Source organism: Podarcis tiliguerta, assembly GCF_965153285.1.
Source record: "Podarcis tiliguerta genome assembly, chromosome: 1".
In the NCBI taxonomy this organism is placed as follows: Eukaryota; Metazoa; Chordata; class Lepidosauria; order Squamata; family Lacertidae; genus Podarcis; species Podarcis tiliguerta.
In genome coordinates, this window is record NC_139534.1 from 43,070,069 (window position 1) to 43,086,270 (window position 16,202).

A 16,202-nucleotide genomic window follows, 5' to 3' on the forward strand; every position below is an offset into this window, starting at 1 on the left:
TGTCAAAGGCCTATATATTCCATGTGACCAGTTTGTCAAGGGGGAGACCAATTCCCTGTTCGACTCCCTCATTATTGGGGCCATCATTGTTTGCCTTTAAATCCAAGGAGCCAGGCTCCATGTCAGGTCTATAACATTTGTGTATGGGACAGGGGGGAGTAGCCATATGAGGAAACTGGCCTTTTACGTGATTACTTGCTCAAAGCAACTAAAAATAAAATATTCTAGGAATAGAGTTATCTTTCTCTCTCTGCTATCTTCTGAGCTTGAGTCTAAAGAAAAGCACTCTGCTGAATCCCAAGAAAAAGAACAGATAAGCGGGAAAGTAGAAACTGGGGTAAATGGTTGTCCAGTTACACCATTTACACAGATGTAATTTTACAACTGAAGAGGGACCCAGCATAGCAGATATTATTCACAGTGAGTTGGGGGATTCTGAATACCTGGGTCACACATCCACACCGTACACTTTAATTAATAATATACTTTAAGAGTCATAATTTCCTTCAAAGAATCCTGGGAACTGTGGTTTGTCAAGAATGCTGAGAACTACAACTTTCAGCATTCTCAGAGAAGAGGAATTGATTGTTAATCCACTTTGGGAACTGTAGCTCTCTGAGGGGAATAGGGGATTCTCCTAACAGCTCCAGCACCCTCAACAAACTACAGTTCCCAGTATTCTTTGGGGGAAGTCACGACTGTTTAAAGTGGCATTATACTACTTTAAATATATGGTATGGATGTGGCCCCAGTTTCCATGTGGCTCAGGTTTAATGAAAACTTTAGAAGGAGAGCTGTCTTGAACCCTTCCCTGGCCTGGAATATTCCATGGAAGGAGGTAGGGTTGATAAGCTTATCTGTGTCTTGGGAAACTAACTCAGTACAGTGGCAACAACCTATTAAGTTCAGGTCTTTTCTCGTGGGTTTTTGGATTCCTTATGAAGAGCCCAGGGTTCATATAATGTCTTGGAATTCGAGGTCTGAGATTCAAGACGTTGTCCATTCAAAACTAGCAAGAGAGATGGGAGGATCAGTTTTCTGGTCCTTTCATTGTTCTTTCTTTAGGATATCTTAAGATATCTATGTTTGGAGTTGTTCCAAAACATTTCCTGTGAAATTTCAACATTCATCACTTGTCTTACCCTGCTGTGTCACCTTTGCTTCCATTGAAACGGTTGCACACATGGTGCCTCACTGTGGTCAGAATGTGCTTCTGGGCATGTGTGACATTTAATATGCTTTATGTCTTCTTCCTATTCATCCTGATTATTTCAATCTACAGTCGTCCCTTGGTTTTTGAACAGCTTAGTTCTCATACATTTTGGCTCTCAAACATCTCTAATCTGAAAGTGAATGTTCCGGTTTGCAAACTATTTTTGGACGGGGCTTCCTCAGCTTCTGATTGGCTGCAGGAACTTTCTGCAGCCAATCAGAAGCTGCACTTTAGTTTCTGAAGGTTTCGGAAGTCGAATGGACTTCTGGAATGGATTCTGTTCGACTTCCAAGGTACGACTGTATTCAATTTTTCTTCTGAAGGCACTCATTATTTGAAACTTTTCTCTTTGCTGGTAAGATGAAGTCAGGTACGTATTTAGATCTCATGCATCCACTGGGTAAATTGGCAGAGGAATTTGGATTTCCTCTGCCCCCCTGGGGAAAAAAATCTGAGGACCTTTCTGTGTCTTAAAGTTCCTGGGTGTCAAATTGAAATTACAGGTTCAGCACTACTGTTTGCCTTATTCAAAGTTGTCTGGTTTTTGATTAGGTTACCATGTGCTATACAGGATAAAATATCATTGACAGAGGTGCGTTTTAGTTTTTCATTTGAATTTAGCCTGCAAGGTTGTTGCCCTAGGCACAGCTTCTTTTTAAAAAAACACACGTTTCGGATGCTTCTTTGGCACGCCCAACATCATTTACTTGGGATCTTATTTGTCTACATTCCCGTGCAATCACACTTTCTTTTTGCAGATAGTATTATTTTTCTTGAAGTTGATCTGCAGACTCATTCAAATGCTGGTGCTGGTGCTGGATGCAGGTGTCTATTTCCAGGGTACCTGATGTACTGAGCAGTGGTATGACACCAGGAAAGCTAATGGAGTTACCAGGAACTTGATGTTCTTATTTAAAATAAAAATAAAAATCAATCACTAATACTTGCAGTTCACATCTGGGCTGATGTTTTTGCAGATAATATTTTGGTATGATAGCCAAGGATATGTATAGGTTATGAATTAGTTGCCATTCAAAACACCAAAGATGAAATTCAACATTCCATCTACACTAGCATATCAGCTTGCCAGATGCAATGATCAACACTCACCTCCCCCTGCACACTTCCTCCTCTGGGGGTTCTCCCACTCCTGAACCAATTTCAGGGGTACAAGGTGTACATAGAGGGAGCAGAGGGGGAAAGCCCCATTACACACATGGAAGCCCTTATGCAGGGCTTCCACTGATGTGGCTCTTTAAGTGAATCATGCCCTAAGAGTTCTGAAGAAATTCTAGGCTTTTGTGCATCAGTTCCATAATCACAACATTCTTTTCATTGCCTACCATGTACCTCAGCTCAATGATAAGAATCCAGGTTTCTTTTCTCATTTCCAGGTGAAGCACTTTAAAATTTTAGCTCAAGAGGCAAAGCCTAAGCCAGATGCTGTGTTTGCATGGCCATGGCACCATGGAAAATCAAACACAGTGGGCCATAGACATTTCCCCTGGCTCCCAGTACATGTACTACTTGTGCAGTTTTGGAATTCCATTTTTCAGAAAAGGGGGAAGTTGTCTGATGTTTGACTTGTACCAACAGAACATATTATTCATTTCTCTGTAGTGTTTAGGGAATCAGGCTTCACAAAGGGATCTGTTGCAGGAAATTGGCTGGTTTGGCTTTTCATTTCAAGCTGGATTATACTGGGAACTTTTGTATTAGGAAAATGCTTGAAGGGTCGGCTAAAAAGTCCCCACTGCAGCCGAGCTCATGGTGCCCATTGTTGCCATTGCTGAATTTGGTTACCTACATGGCTCTGATTGACGGCTTAATGAGCAATTCTCATTGAAGAAATCACTGTACTGTTCATTCCTTTCATCCAGGTGTGATTGTTTGTTTCTCATTCCTGACCTAACCATATCCAAAGAATAAGGGAAGGCATGACTGGGACCTGGTCTGAATAGCTAGTCATGTTGCTATATACCAAGAGATGCACAAAACATATTAATGTACGCGCTATCCCACAGAGAACACAGGATCTTTTTGCAAAATTCGCAGTTGTGCTCTTTCATATAATAGTACTGACCCCTTTCAACAATAGCATAACCTTACAGTATTGCTAAGCAACAAATTGAATGTGACACAAACTTTCCCTTTCCCCCCTTTTTGTTTTGCATTCTCTTTTATTCTCATAGAGAATGTGAACTGCACTTCAATATCAGGGCTGGTGGTGCCCACAATGATGGCTTCAGAAAGGTCACCCAATTGGTAAGTCAACATTGCAGCTTTGAATTTATTTTTCCCTTGGCCTCCAACTGTCTGTTCCTCTTCTAGTCCTCTGGTTCCCTGATACATACAAATATAAGAACAACATTTCGTTTATTTTTTTCTTGAATGCAGAAAGTCCAAGGTAATATAGTCATGGAAATGCATGGAGTTATCAGAAGTTCAGAAAAGCCAAGTCAGATTTAATTATGTATTTAAATCTGCTTGTACAAAGGAATCTCCATTCCCTCTCCTCTCCCCATGTGCACCCCCTCAAATCTGCTTAAGAAGGCTAGGAGGAAACACAAAACAGAGAGCACCCAGGGAGAAGAGAGAGAGAGAAAGCAAGTAATACTGCACAAGCAGAAGTCAATGCGTGAATAAGGTGACTTTGTTGGATACACAACCCAAATATTTTGGTGTGGATATCAGCTCTAGTACAGTCATACCTGGGATCCCGAACACCTTGGTACGTTGACATTTTGACTCCCAAATGCCACAACCCCCAAAGTGAGTGTTCAGGTTTGTGAACGTTCTTTGGACCCCAAACGTCTGACAGGGCTTCCGCGGCTTCCGATTGGCTGCAGGAGCTTCCTGCAGCCAATCGGACGCCACGCTTTGGTTTTCTGAATGTTTAAGAAGTTGAACAGACTTCCGAAACGGATTCTGTTCAACTTCCAAGGTACGACTGTATTACATTTTAGTGTTTTATCCACTCCTTGTAGATCTGGCTGCAGCCCAAGAGAAATTTCCCTTTGCTACCTTGACTTCTTCTCACCAGAAAGGTTTGCACAGGAAACTCTTAACAAAGTTTTCAGCCCATACTTCCAGAAATCGGCTTTCTGAGTCAGACTATACACCTTGCATCCCACAGAGAATCTAGCACCTTAATGACAAAAGAGAAACAGGCAGGGAGGGGGGTGAGAATGAAAGGAGAGGAAAATATGTTCACCACATGTCAAAACATGAACAGAATAATAAAAGCAAAGCGACATTAGAGCTATCAATAATTTCTTCCACTCAAATATCTGAACTGTAATAAGAGATTACTTTCTGATATCACACAGTTGGTAGTGCAAATAAAAAAATGTCACAACCGTTGATCTTGCTATCCTAATTATTTTGCCTGCATGGAAAGAGAATGACTCAAGTACAGGCAAAAGGCACACACACGGTCTTACTGGGAAGAACTATAGCATTTACCATAAAGTATAGTTGTTCCTGTTTACATGTTTTTAGCCTTCTCTTGTTAGGTAAACAGCAGTGATGGAGAAAACCTGATCAGTCTCTGGGTGGGGGGTGGGGAGGCAATGGAGAAGGGAAATTTAATACTTTCCCTCCCTGCTACAGATGGGAAAGGCAGAATCTTATAAGAAGCTGCTGTTTGTATTCCATTTTACATTCTCCTTGGTATCAATAGAGGTTTCCCTTAAAATGCAAACTGCAACTTTGTAGAGTGATGTGAATAAGGACTGTACCTTATTCATAAGTTCTGCCATTCAGGCTTAAGCACAACTGCCTTCCTGTAGGTTTGAGTCAGTGTTAGAAACTGAGATCTGAAAGCTACGAGCTAAATGGCAACTTAAGCCTAGGTTTAAGGCACAGCAATGGAATGTCTAGGTGCGCTTTTTAATAAGAAAAATACATCGCTGAAAATGAATGAACTGCACCTGAAATATTATGTTCAGATTTCACATGGTCTAGTCTAGTCCTTCCCCTGCCCAACCCCCCTAATATTCTTAAGAGGGTCTCTTCCCCAGTCTTCAGAGAGTAGCTGGAAGTGAGGAGACAGAAAAAGGTCCTCTTTTCCTTCCACTCTACAGTTTTAATCTGAAATATTAGGCACAGTATTGTGCTCAGAGCTCAGAAACTGCTTGGGCTAAGGAAATTCCCAGTCACAAAATATACCTAAAACAATGGGGGTTTTGAACCCTGGTTCGTGAAGCTACCAGCATGAGTTTAACTAAACTGCGGGAGGCAGTGGAAGACAGGAGTGCCTGGCGTGCTCTGGTCCATGGGGTCACGAAGAGTCGGACACGACTAAACGACTAAACAACAACAACAACATTGAGTACAAAAAGGGCTTAGCACTCATATAGCACTTTATAGTGTTCATAGCACTATAAATATATCTTAAATAAAGGTGTTGGCAGCAATAATGTGGTTGTGGAACTTCATTAACGTGCAACCCCAAAATTCTGGACCCCCCCCCCAAAAAAAAACTGATGCCATAGTTTTGTGCGCAGGCCTGGCAAGGACAGCTTTCTCGTTATATCTTATGGACTTGATGAGGCATGTGACCCTCACCTGTCCTGACCCTACGCTAGCTGATGAATCACACAGCTCCTCACCAAGCTATCAAGCCCCAACTGCCTTGTTGGTCCTTGCCTTCCACAGCTGTAAGTTCTGAAATTCTGACCTCAGGGGTGGTACGTCCCATTTTGCCACTTGAGGCAAAACAAGATGTGCCACCCTGCTCTGCCAAACCACCACACCACCACCACCCACGGGACACTCACCACCACTGTGCCACCTGCCATTACTGCACCAGCTGTACCAACACTGCAGGGCTGGCATTGGCACCTGAGAGACTCCCTGAAACAGCTTGCAAGATCTCACCCAAATCTCATGAGATCCTATGCTCTCCTTGACATCTTGCAAGACTTTGATGAGATCTCGCAAGATCTTGCAGGAAAGCAGCACCGATACTTGAACCACTTCTCTGGCAGAGGTGGGGGTGTGGCAGGAGGAGCCCATGAGGGTGCTGCCTCAGGAGCTTCTGATGCTTGAGCTAGATACTTCAAGCCACTACATGGGTGGGTTGGCCTTGCCTGAGGTCATTGTTGGCATGTACACTGGTATCTGTTTACCTGTTAGCAATCACCTTTAGTTAGTTTTTTTATTGTAAAGAAATGCAAGTTTCTCAATCCATCAGATCTGCACAAAACAGCAGGTGTGTGTGTGTGTGTGTTGCTCCAAGCCAGAAAACCTGAGATCCATGGGTATTTGTATACATGTGCACATAGACTTTATGTGATCTACCATGCTTATACAAAATAGCAGTCCAAAAATGAAAAATAAATGATGCCTCATTCCAAAAAGGAATTGGAGTTGTTCATATGAAAGGCTACCTGTTGCTTCATATCCTCCCCCTTTCCTCCTCATCTCCTGTGCCCATGGGCGTAGCCAAGGGGCAGAAGTGGGATCCTCAAATATAATTGAAAATCATTGCAAATAGTCAATGATCTGAGGTTCTGCCCCCTTGCCCAGCAGAAGCCTGCACCCTGCAATGTCCTATGCCCAGGACACAAGCCTGGCCAGGACGCAGGCTGAGGTCATTATGGGCATGCACACTGGTATCTGTTTACATGTAAGCACACGACACACACGCACAAATTTCTCAATCCATCAGATTTGCACAAAACAGCAGCTATGTGTATGTGGGTGTGTTGCAGGCCTGTCTTAACCTCCTAGAGGGTACCTCCCACTGCTCCCTATGCCTCAGAGTCCACCTTGTTCTGGCCTGAGACCAGTGGCTGTGAATCTCCAGATCTGCAAACAGGTCTCTTCCACCTGGCTCAGGAGAACTGGGTCTTGGCAGACCACAGTTACAACAGACTGTGACCAAGGCTGCTCAAAACCTTAGACCACCAGTTGTAAGTTTTGCAAGTCTTGTGGCTGAAGAAAGTACTGGTAATGGGTTAATTTGGACACTGGGAGAATTGAAGGACTCACAGTTGGGTCCAAGTGTTTTCCTGATTTCTCCTGCTTGGTTTCTCAGGTGCTCACCATCCAATCTGGCTAGGATTTAGTAACACAAAACCATTCAGTCGGTAGTCATTTTCAAATCAATCGTCTTTATGACATCGAATGCATTGTGTGTTTTAGCACTCATAAAAGAAAATACCTTATACATTTCAAAATAATGTCTGCATTATCCAGAGTTGCCCACAATTGGCTTTTGAATCTGATCTATTTATTTTCTGTAAATTATAATATTTTGCCATGTCATAAAATGCTCATTTTGTTGGCTGTAGGTAATGTCTCTTGCATAAATACATGTAATTGTTTTAATGCCTTGCAAGCTGCCATCACCTGATTGAAGTGCCCGGACAAATTGGTTTGGCTTATTTCATGCTAAGATTCTTAGCAGAAGTTGGAGGTGTGCCAAAGGACTAAACTACCCGACAGATGTTAATTGTATATTAGGTTACACTGCATGACTCCATATTGAAAATTACTTGAATTGTTACAGTCACTCAAAAGTAATAGGCTGTGTTACCCACAGAATATCCCAAACTTTAAAAGTCTTCCTGGACAAGAAAGTTTGATAGTGAAATACTTGCATCACATGGTATAATTGAACTGGGGAAATTAGGCTAGAATATTGACACAAGCATGATCCACAATCCTATTCCAAAAGGAAAAAGAGCTTATTCTTTAAAGAGCAAAGAAATATGGATCATTAAGCAGCTGTGATTTTCCTCTAAATTACATCACGGCATCACCCATAGAGAGCAAGAGACTCTTTCCCCTTTAGAGTAAGGTCAGCCTAGAGCTGTCAGCTTCCCCTCACCCCGCCTGCACTGGGAAAATGCAGCAGACGAAGATCCTAAAATGAAGATAAACTACTTTAGGGGAGGGGCAATTTAGATGAGGGAAATGGTACCCTCTCCCAGAGTACCACTTTTCAAAGCATCCCCCATGAGCCTGCAAGTACTATAATTAGCAAAAGGGGAAATGATGGGAAATCTTCCTCGCTGACTTCCCACATTTCTTCTGGCATGGTTCTAAACCTGTCATGGCGCCTTTAGGCATGGATGTCAAAAACAAAACACTTGAATGTATGAAGAATAGAGTCTGTCACATGAGACACCAACTAGTCCACCTGGTTGGTGTGGTCTACACTGACTGAAAAAGTGTTTTTCGGGGTTTTAGTCCTTCACAGCTATACGTGGAGATGTCAGGTACTGAATGTGTGATTGAAAGCATGGATTCTACCTGCTCAACAGCACCCTCTTCCTCAGAATGTGCAATAAGTTGGAAATGATAATGCCCATTTGCCCATATTAGTATAATTAGTTAAGATGACTCTTTTAAATGTTTTAGTTAAAGTGTGGGGAACCTGCGGCTCTCCAGATATAATTGGACTATAATTTCTATCAGCCCAGCCAACATGGCCCAATGGGCAGGGCTGTAGGAATTGGTCCAGTAATACCTGGAAGGCCGCAGGTTCCCCATCTCTGTTGTAATGCTGCCCTCAGTGGAGGAAGGAAGAAAGAAGAAGGAAGAAAACTCCCCAGCCCTGTTTAGGTAAATTTTTAATGACTGATGTTTTAATGTATTTTTAATCTTTTGTTGGAAGCCGGCCAGAGTGGCTGGGGAAACCCAGCCAAAAGGGCGGGGTATAAATAATAATAATAATAGAAGAAGAAGAAGAAGAAGAAGAAGAAGAAGAAGAAGAAGAAGAAGAAGAAAGGATAGATGATGATAGATAGATGATAGATAGATGATAGATAGATAGATAGATGATAGATAGATAGATAGATAGATGATAGATAGATAGATAGATAGATGATAGATAGATAGATGATAGATAGATGATAGATAGATAGATAGATGATAGATAGATAGATAGATGATAGATAGATGATAGATAGATAGATAGATAGATGATAGATAGATAGATAGATAGATAGATAGATAGATAGATAGATAGATAGATAGATATAGATAGATGATAGATGATAGATAGATAGATAGATAGATGATAGATGATATAGATAGATGATAGATAGATAGATGATAGATAGATGATGATGATAGATGATAGATAGATAGATAGATAGATAGATGATAGATAGATGATAGATGATAGATAGATAGATAGATAGATAGATAGATAGATAGATGATAGATAGATAGATGATAGATAGATAGATAGATAGATGATAGATAGATGATAGATAGATAGGTAGATAGATAGATGATAGATGATAGATAGATAGATAGATAGATAGATGATAGATAGATAGATAGATAGATGATAGATAGATAGCAAAAATCCCAGCTCAGAGAAAGTGGCATTTTTTTACTGCCACTTGTAGGGTAGAGTTTTCCCTCTAATTATAATATCACTTACTTGAAGTCTCGAAAAAATTAGCAGGTAGGTAAGCTGCCTGGTTGTTTGACATCATCATGTGGCTATGTCACAGTGCAGTCACTAATAGTTAGACACTACAGCATATAGGCAAGAAATCCAAATAAATCTGGGCAGCAGGAGAGCACAATCGGAAAGGGCCAGAATACAATAGCAGACAGAACAAAGCGGGACCTGGCTTGCAATCCAATTAACAGAAATCCAATTTACAGGAAAGGTGAAATTTCCTTTTCTCTCCCTCTAATTCTGACCTCATTAAATACTAATGCAGCAGCATTGTGGAAGGTGATTATGGTGAGACTGAAACATTACGCTATGCTAATGTTGAGGAATAGCCACTCCAAGTGTTCTGTGGCTGGAGGCAGAATCTGAAGAGAATCCCCACTTGCTTGCTATGATAGGTGACAGGGCTAGCTGTGAAACTATGAAACAGCATAATTAAAAGCAGGCCAAGCACCCTTGGTGTCCGGGTTGGGCAACGACACTCAGAAGGGCCCCTCAGTAGCCCAATCTGGCATTGCCAGGTCCAGGTGGTGGCAGGTAGGCACTGCTTTCCTTGAGAGGTTCCATACACAGCAGCCTTCACCTCTCTGCTTTGCCTGGGAGCCTCTGAGCTTTAGAATCCTATCCAGCCACGGCAGCAAATCCATCCACTATTGCAGGTGGCAATTTAACAACAGCAGCAGAAAAAATAAGTGAAGGGAGAGGAAGAGAAGGAAGGGGTTGACAGGGAGCCATGGGATGGTGGTAGCATTGCTCTCAGGCACTGCAAATAACTGGGACAGCACTGGTGGCCAAATGGCCAAAGTTTGGCAGAGGGCCTGGTGGAGTGATTGCCAAGCCCAACACTGGCAATCAGCTTCTTGGTCTTCCTCAAATACAGCAGAAAGGCTGGACTTCTCCATTGCTGTCATACTAATTTTAGTCCTGGATTGTTGTCATGGGTCTTATAGGATTCAGTGGCAACTTAAGCATAGCAGAGGGACGCGGGTGGCACTGTGGGTTAAACCACAGAGCCTAGGACTTGCCGATCGAAAGGTTGGCAGTTCAAATCCCTGCAACAGAGTGAGCTCCCGTTGTTCGGTCCCAGCTCCTGCCAACCTAGCAGTTCGAAAGCACAAAGTACAAGTAGATAAATAGGTACTGCTCCAGCAGGAAGGTAAAAAGTGTTTCCGTGTGCTGCTCTGGTTCGCCAGAAGCGGCTTAGTCAAGCTGGCCACATGACCCAGAAGCTGTACGCCGGCTCCCTTGGCCAATAAAGCGAAATGAGTGCCGCAACCCCAGAGTCGGTCACAACTGGACTTAATGGTCAGGGGTCCCTTTAGCTTTAGCTTTAAGCATAGCAGAGCCGGATCAACAACATAGGCGGGAAACAGAGTCCCCTTGCCCATGAGGTGAGGTGAGGTAGTCATCTCCAATGGCAGATCTCCTTTGCAGCCTCCTTTTACTCCGCTGCTGCCTTCAGCATGGGGGTAGACTGCGAAGGAGTCAGGAGGCTGTGGGGGAAGAGGTGGCAGTGTGGAGTAGCAGAAGAGAAGGCAGTGGTGGGAAGCCACACAGACTGAAACGTGTCATGTCTCAAGGCCCAATTGCACATGTTTGAAGAAGCATGCTTAACCTGTCTACTGTTATCTCAGAGAAAGAACCATTGCAGAGCCCCAACTTGTCCAACCCAAATCATGTCCTTGCATTGGTTTTCCACTGGAAATTTATTCCCTGCCCCCCGACTGTATTTTGCTCCCCAAAGTGCTGGCAAACCACACTGGCAGCTGTCCCACTGCCACTGGGAGCCTGAGAATGTCCTTGGGATTGCTGTTTCTTTGAGAAACTCAGTATTCAGAGCAACTGTAACGTTTGTTGTGAATATAGATGACTCTAACAACAGATTCTGGGTTCTTTAATGTGTAGAATACATCCAGTGGTGTTCATGCATTATTCACTATAGATAAAACAGCAACAGTCCTTGAGCTTGGGTGTTATGGATTTATACGATGAAGTAAGTAGACAGAACATCTATTGATATGTTTATTTTGTTGTTGTTGAGATTCATTGGAGTCTTGTGATAGTATGGATAGGAGATTGCACCCCAATGAATCAAGAAATAGAAGTAACTGATTGGTATTTGCATCCAAAGTGTGTTTTCCAGTATAATGTCTTTGGTGATTTTGTACATGATGTTATGCGCATATGGGTCACCTTGATTTAAAATACATTTTCATGCACTTAGCTTTATATAGGATCATCTCCATGATCTCCCTATTTCTTTCAAACACTACATTTACAGCTCAGGATTATACTATGCAATAACAAACAATTCTGTTGTTTGCTTCATTGGCTATCCTGGGTTCCATTGGTAATGGGGTGGGCATTTCATAAATGTATACACAAACATATCTACATAACAAGTGCATGAATACAAGTGTGCTTCAGGTGGGTAATTTATTCAATAAAACAAATTTATTACCATTGATTGTTGTTGTTGTTTAGTCGTTTAGTCGTGCCTGACTCTTCGTGACCCCATGGACCAGAGCACGCCAGGCACTCCTGCCTTCCACTGCCTCCCGCAGTTTGGTCAGACTCATGTTTGTAGCTTCGAGAACACTGTCCAACCATCTCATCCTCTGTCGTCCCCTTCTCCTTGTGCCCTCCATCTTTCCCAACATCAGGGTCATTTCCAGGGAGTCTTCTCTTCTCATGAGGTGGCCAAAATATTGGAGCCTCAGCTTCAGGGTCTGTCCTTCCAGTGAGCACTCAGGGTTGATTTCCTTAAGAATGAATACGTTTGATCTTCTTGTAGTCCAGTCCATGGGACTCTCAAGAGTCTCCTCCAGCACCATAATTCAAAAGCATCAATTCTTCGGCGATCAGCCTTCTTTATGGTCCAGCTTTCACTTCCATACATCACTACTGGGAAAACCATGGCTTTAACTAAAGGTAAAGGTACCCCTGCCCGTTCGGGCCAGTCTTGCCAGACTCTAGAGTTGTTCGCTCATCTCACTCTATAGGCCGGGAGCCAGCGCTGTCCGCAGACACTTCCGGGTCACGTGGCCAGCGTGACAAGCTGCATCTGGCGAGACAGAGCAGCACACGGAACGCCGTTTACCTTCCCGCTGGTAAGCGGTCCCCATTTATCTACTTGCACCTGGAGGTGCTTTTGAACTGCTAGGTTGGCAGGTGCTGGGACCGAACGACGGGAGCGCACCCCGCCGCGGGGATTCGAACTGCCGACCATGCGATCGGCAAGTCCTAGGCACTGAGGCTTTAACCCACAGCGCCACCCGAGTCCCTATGGCTTTAACTATGTGGACCTTTATTGGTAAGGTGATGTCTCTGCTTTTTAACCATTGATAGAGGGGGTCCTAATTGGCATTCCTAGTTCAGATTGAAGGATCCCTCTCCTTCACCCTTCTGGGAGGGGGAAGTAATATTTCTTCATTTTTAACAGTCCCTGCCCTCACTTTCATCCCTGTCATTGTGAGACTTCCCTCACTGGAATGCTCTGCACAAGTATAATGCAGCTAAAATATCCACATTTTTAACTCATTCACATTTTAACTTTGTGGATTCTAGTTCATTTTCAGTGATATAGCTTACCTTAGTCATAATCAACACATACCCAATGGAATCAGTGGGCTCTTCTATGGGTCTACTCTGAGTATGCGTATCGTTGGCTACCATCCTTTATTTATTGTGTTTGCATTTTAATTGTTTTATTCTTTTTGTAATCTGCCCTCGGAATATGATTGGTGGGCGGTATAAAAAATACTGATAAACAAACAAATAAAATCAACTGAACTTTTCAGTACCTTATTTATCATTGGGCCACAACTTGCATTATTTGCATATTCGACTCTTATTTCACTGTCTTTGCTGAAAACATTATTTCCTGCCAGCTTTATACAGAAGCTTTAATTATTTTATTTTTGGTACTGTCTTCATTTCTACTGCTGTGTTTATTCGGGGGGTGGGGGGGTGGGAGCCACATGATGCATTCCTGCTCCAACACTGAACCTTTGGGGTGGAGAATTTAAATAAATAAGCAAACATCTGCAGTAGAAACAGTTTGATGAATCCAAAAGTAACAGATCGAGATTCAGCCGGACATGGATTTCAGCATTCTAGTCATAAGCATTTGGACATCAAGGTTAATAAAGGAAATGTTGACAGAGCCATAACCATGATTGTGTGCTAATACCAATTAAAATGTCTTGTTTGCCTACCACATATTTAAATGTTCACATCCCTTAACCAAGAGGAAGAACTCCTTTGTTAATCGCTTCTCTGTGCATTGTGAAATAGATTTCAAACAGAAAAAGACTATCATCTAAATACTAGTGTCCGATTGAAATTTAATCTTTGCTTGACTTTGAGTCAGCTGCTCAGGAAATATGATTTTAAATTAATCAAAAAGATCAGTTAAAATATTCATGATTTTTTTTTAAAAAAAGGATCTGTAAGAACATCTACCTTTCCCATCCCAAAACATGTTCCACAGTGATTTCATTTCAAGAGAATTTTTTTTATAATGTTTGAATAGATTAAGCATAGGTTTTTGTATTATTAAAAATTTTGAGCACAGCTTTGAGTGGGGAAAGAATCAGCTGTCAAAGTACAGAAGTTCAAATGTATGCAGATTGCTCCTCACAATTTGCAATTTTCTGAAAGGTGGGATTTAATCTCGTGGTTGAATAAAGCTTTCTGTATTAATAATGAGATGAGAATGTCTTTCTGAGGTGATACTTAACATTTGCCTCTGGCTGGTAATTGTGGGTAATGCAATATAGAAAATGCATCATTCTGGAAATTCTAAGCCAACAGTCCAGGGGACAAAACATTATACATAGTGTGTGTGTGTTTTAGGTTGTGTGTGTGTGTGTGTACATGCACAAAACAATTAGATAAATAGATATCTGTATAGGAAATATGCATCTATTATGTGAATATTGATTATCCTGGTGCTGTCCAAGCAAAATAAAGACATTGCCACCGATGTTTATTGCATTATCCTCTCCTTTCTGGATGGTAAACACAGTGCTCACAAGTTGAACATTCAGATTATCAGCTCCTGCTCCTTCCTCTTCTGTAATCAGTATTCTAAGGTTAATACTGATCTGTATATTTTGCAGAACTGTGAGCCGAAGCAGATGAAACCAACCTTCAGTAAAATAATAATAATAATAATAATAATAATAATAATAATAATAATAAATACAGTGGGCAGTAAAGTGATAACTTCCATCTCCATAAGAGATGAATGAGCAGCATTTATTCCCATTGTTGAGACTATTATCCATCGGCATACCTTTATGCCATTAACATCCTAATTGAATTGAATATAAGATGTGTGTTCTCGTGTCCGTGTTTGTTAACATGCAAGGATGCTGCACACACCATGCACATGAAATGTGCACAATACCAGATGGATAGTTAGCTGGTGCCTTCATCTTTGATAAAGTTCAGGCACCAGATGAGGAAAGATGCTTGGACTCCATCAAAGCTGAAAGCACCAGCTAACTATCTGTCTGGTTTTGTGCACATTTCATGTGCACGCTATGTGCAGCAGTGACCCTTGGTGGTGGATTACTACCCACCCACCTATGGCACCCACCTGAGAGAATGATGGAGACAAAATCCAGAAGGAAACAAGGGCCCTTGTGACTTAGAGCTGGCCATGGTGATTCTTACTTGAAGGATTCTTACAAACCGACAGAAGCGATGTCTTTCGAGGAAGCGTGACATTGTGCCATTAGATATGCTGTTTGTCTCAATGTAAGCTTGAAAACTTTATTTTGTTTAAAGTTTAGCTTGACAGGTGTTTAGATGTATAAATCATCCTCATAAATTATGTGCCCCCCCCGACATGAACAGCTTTTGCATCTGACAACAAACAGAGAATAAGGATGTCATCATTTATCTAGGAGAGTGATGAAAAATGACACAACTGAGGACCTTGCCTGCCCTTGGAGAATACCAAGATTGAAAGGGAGAGGAGAAAGTGAAAGTTAACTGTCCGGCCCCAGCATGTAGCAGGAAGTGGGGATAGTTGCCCTTTTTCTACCACAGAGATGGTGTGATGCCCATTCAAGTCATTTGCGCATGATGGCAGCTTACAAGCTGCTTTATGTTCCATCTTCTAAAGATGCACTTGAACTTTCTGTTAATTTTATCCATTAAGTGGGATCAGCCGCTCACATCTCATCATCACAAGCCTACCACTGCTGTTTAAGTCCATTAGATATTAAGTGCAGACAGGAGGGGAAATGTGCAAATCCTCATCATTTCAATAATGTGCTCCAGCCTCATCTTGCTTGCTTTCATTTAGCATTACTCAGTGTTCCCATTTGGTATGTGACTTCAGGAAACACTGCAGAGGCATTTTGCCCAAGTGCAAATGCAATTAGTCTTTTCCTCCTATTTTGTTCTTCTTTTCCAGACAACTGCTGCAATGTAGAGGGGGTGTGCATGTGTCTGTGCATACAAGAAAAGGCTGGGGTGGGGGAGATGGAATTATTTATTATTTAGCCACACCATTATTTAAACTAGTTCCCAGCAAAAGAGCTGATTTGA

General features: G+C 42.1%; 1 long non-coding RNA gene across 1 annotated transcript; it reads left to right on the top strand.

The window, feature by feature from the left end:
• The first annotated feature begins 2,542 nt into the window (after window positions 1-2,542).
• Window positions 2,543-4,576, top strand: LOC310665182. The gene is made up of 3 exons (XR_014505243.1): window positions 2,543-2,607; window positions 3,406-3,478; window positions 4,201-4,576. It is a non-coding gene; the product is annotated as an uncharacterized lncRNA (long non-coding RNA).
• The last annotated feature ends 11,626 nt before the right edge of the window (window positions 4,577-16,202 follow it).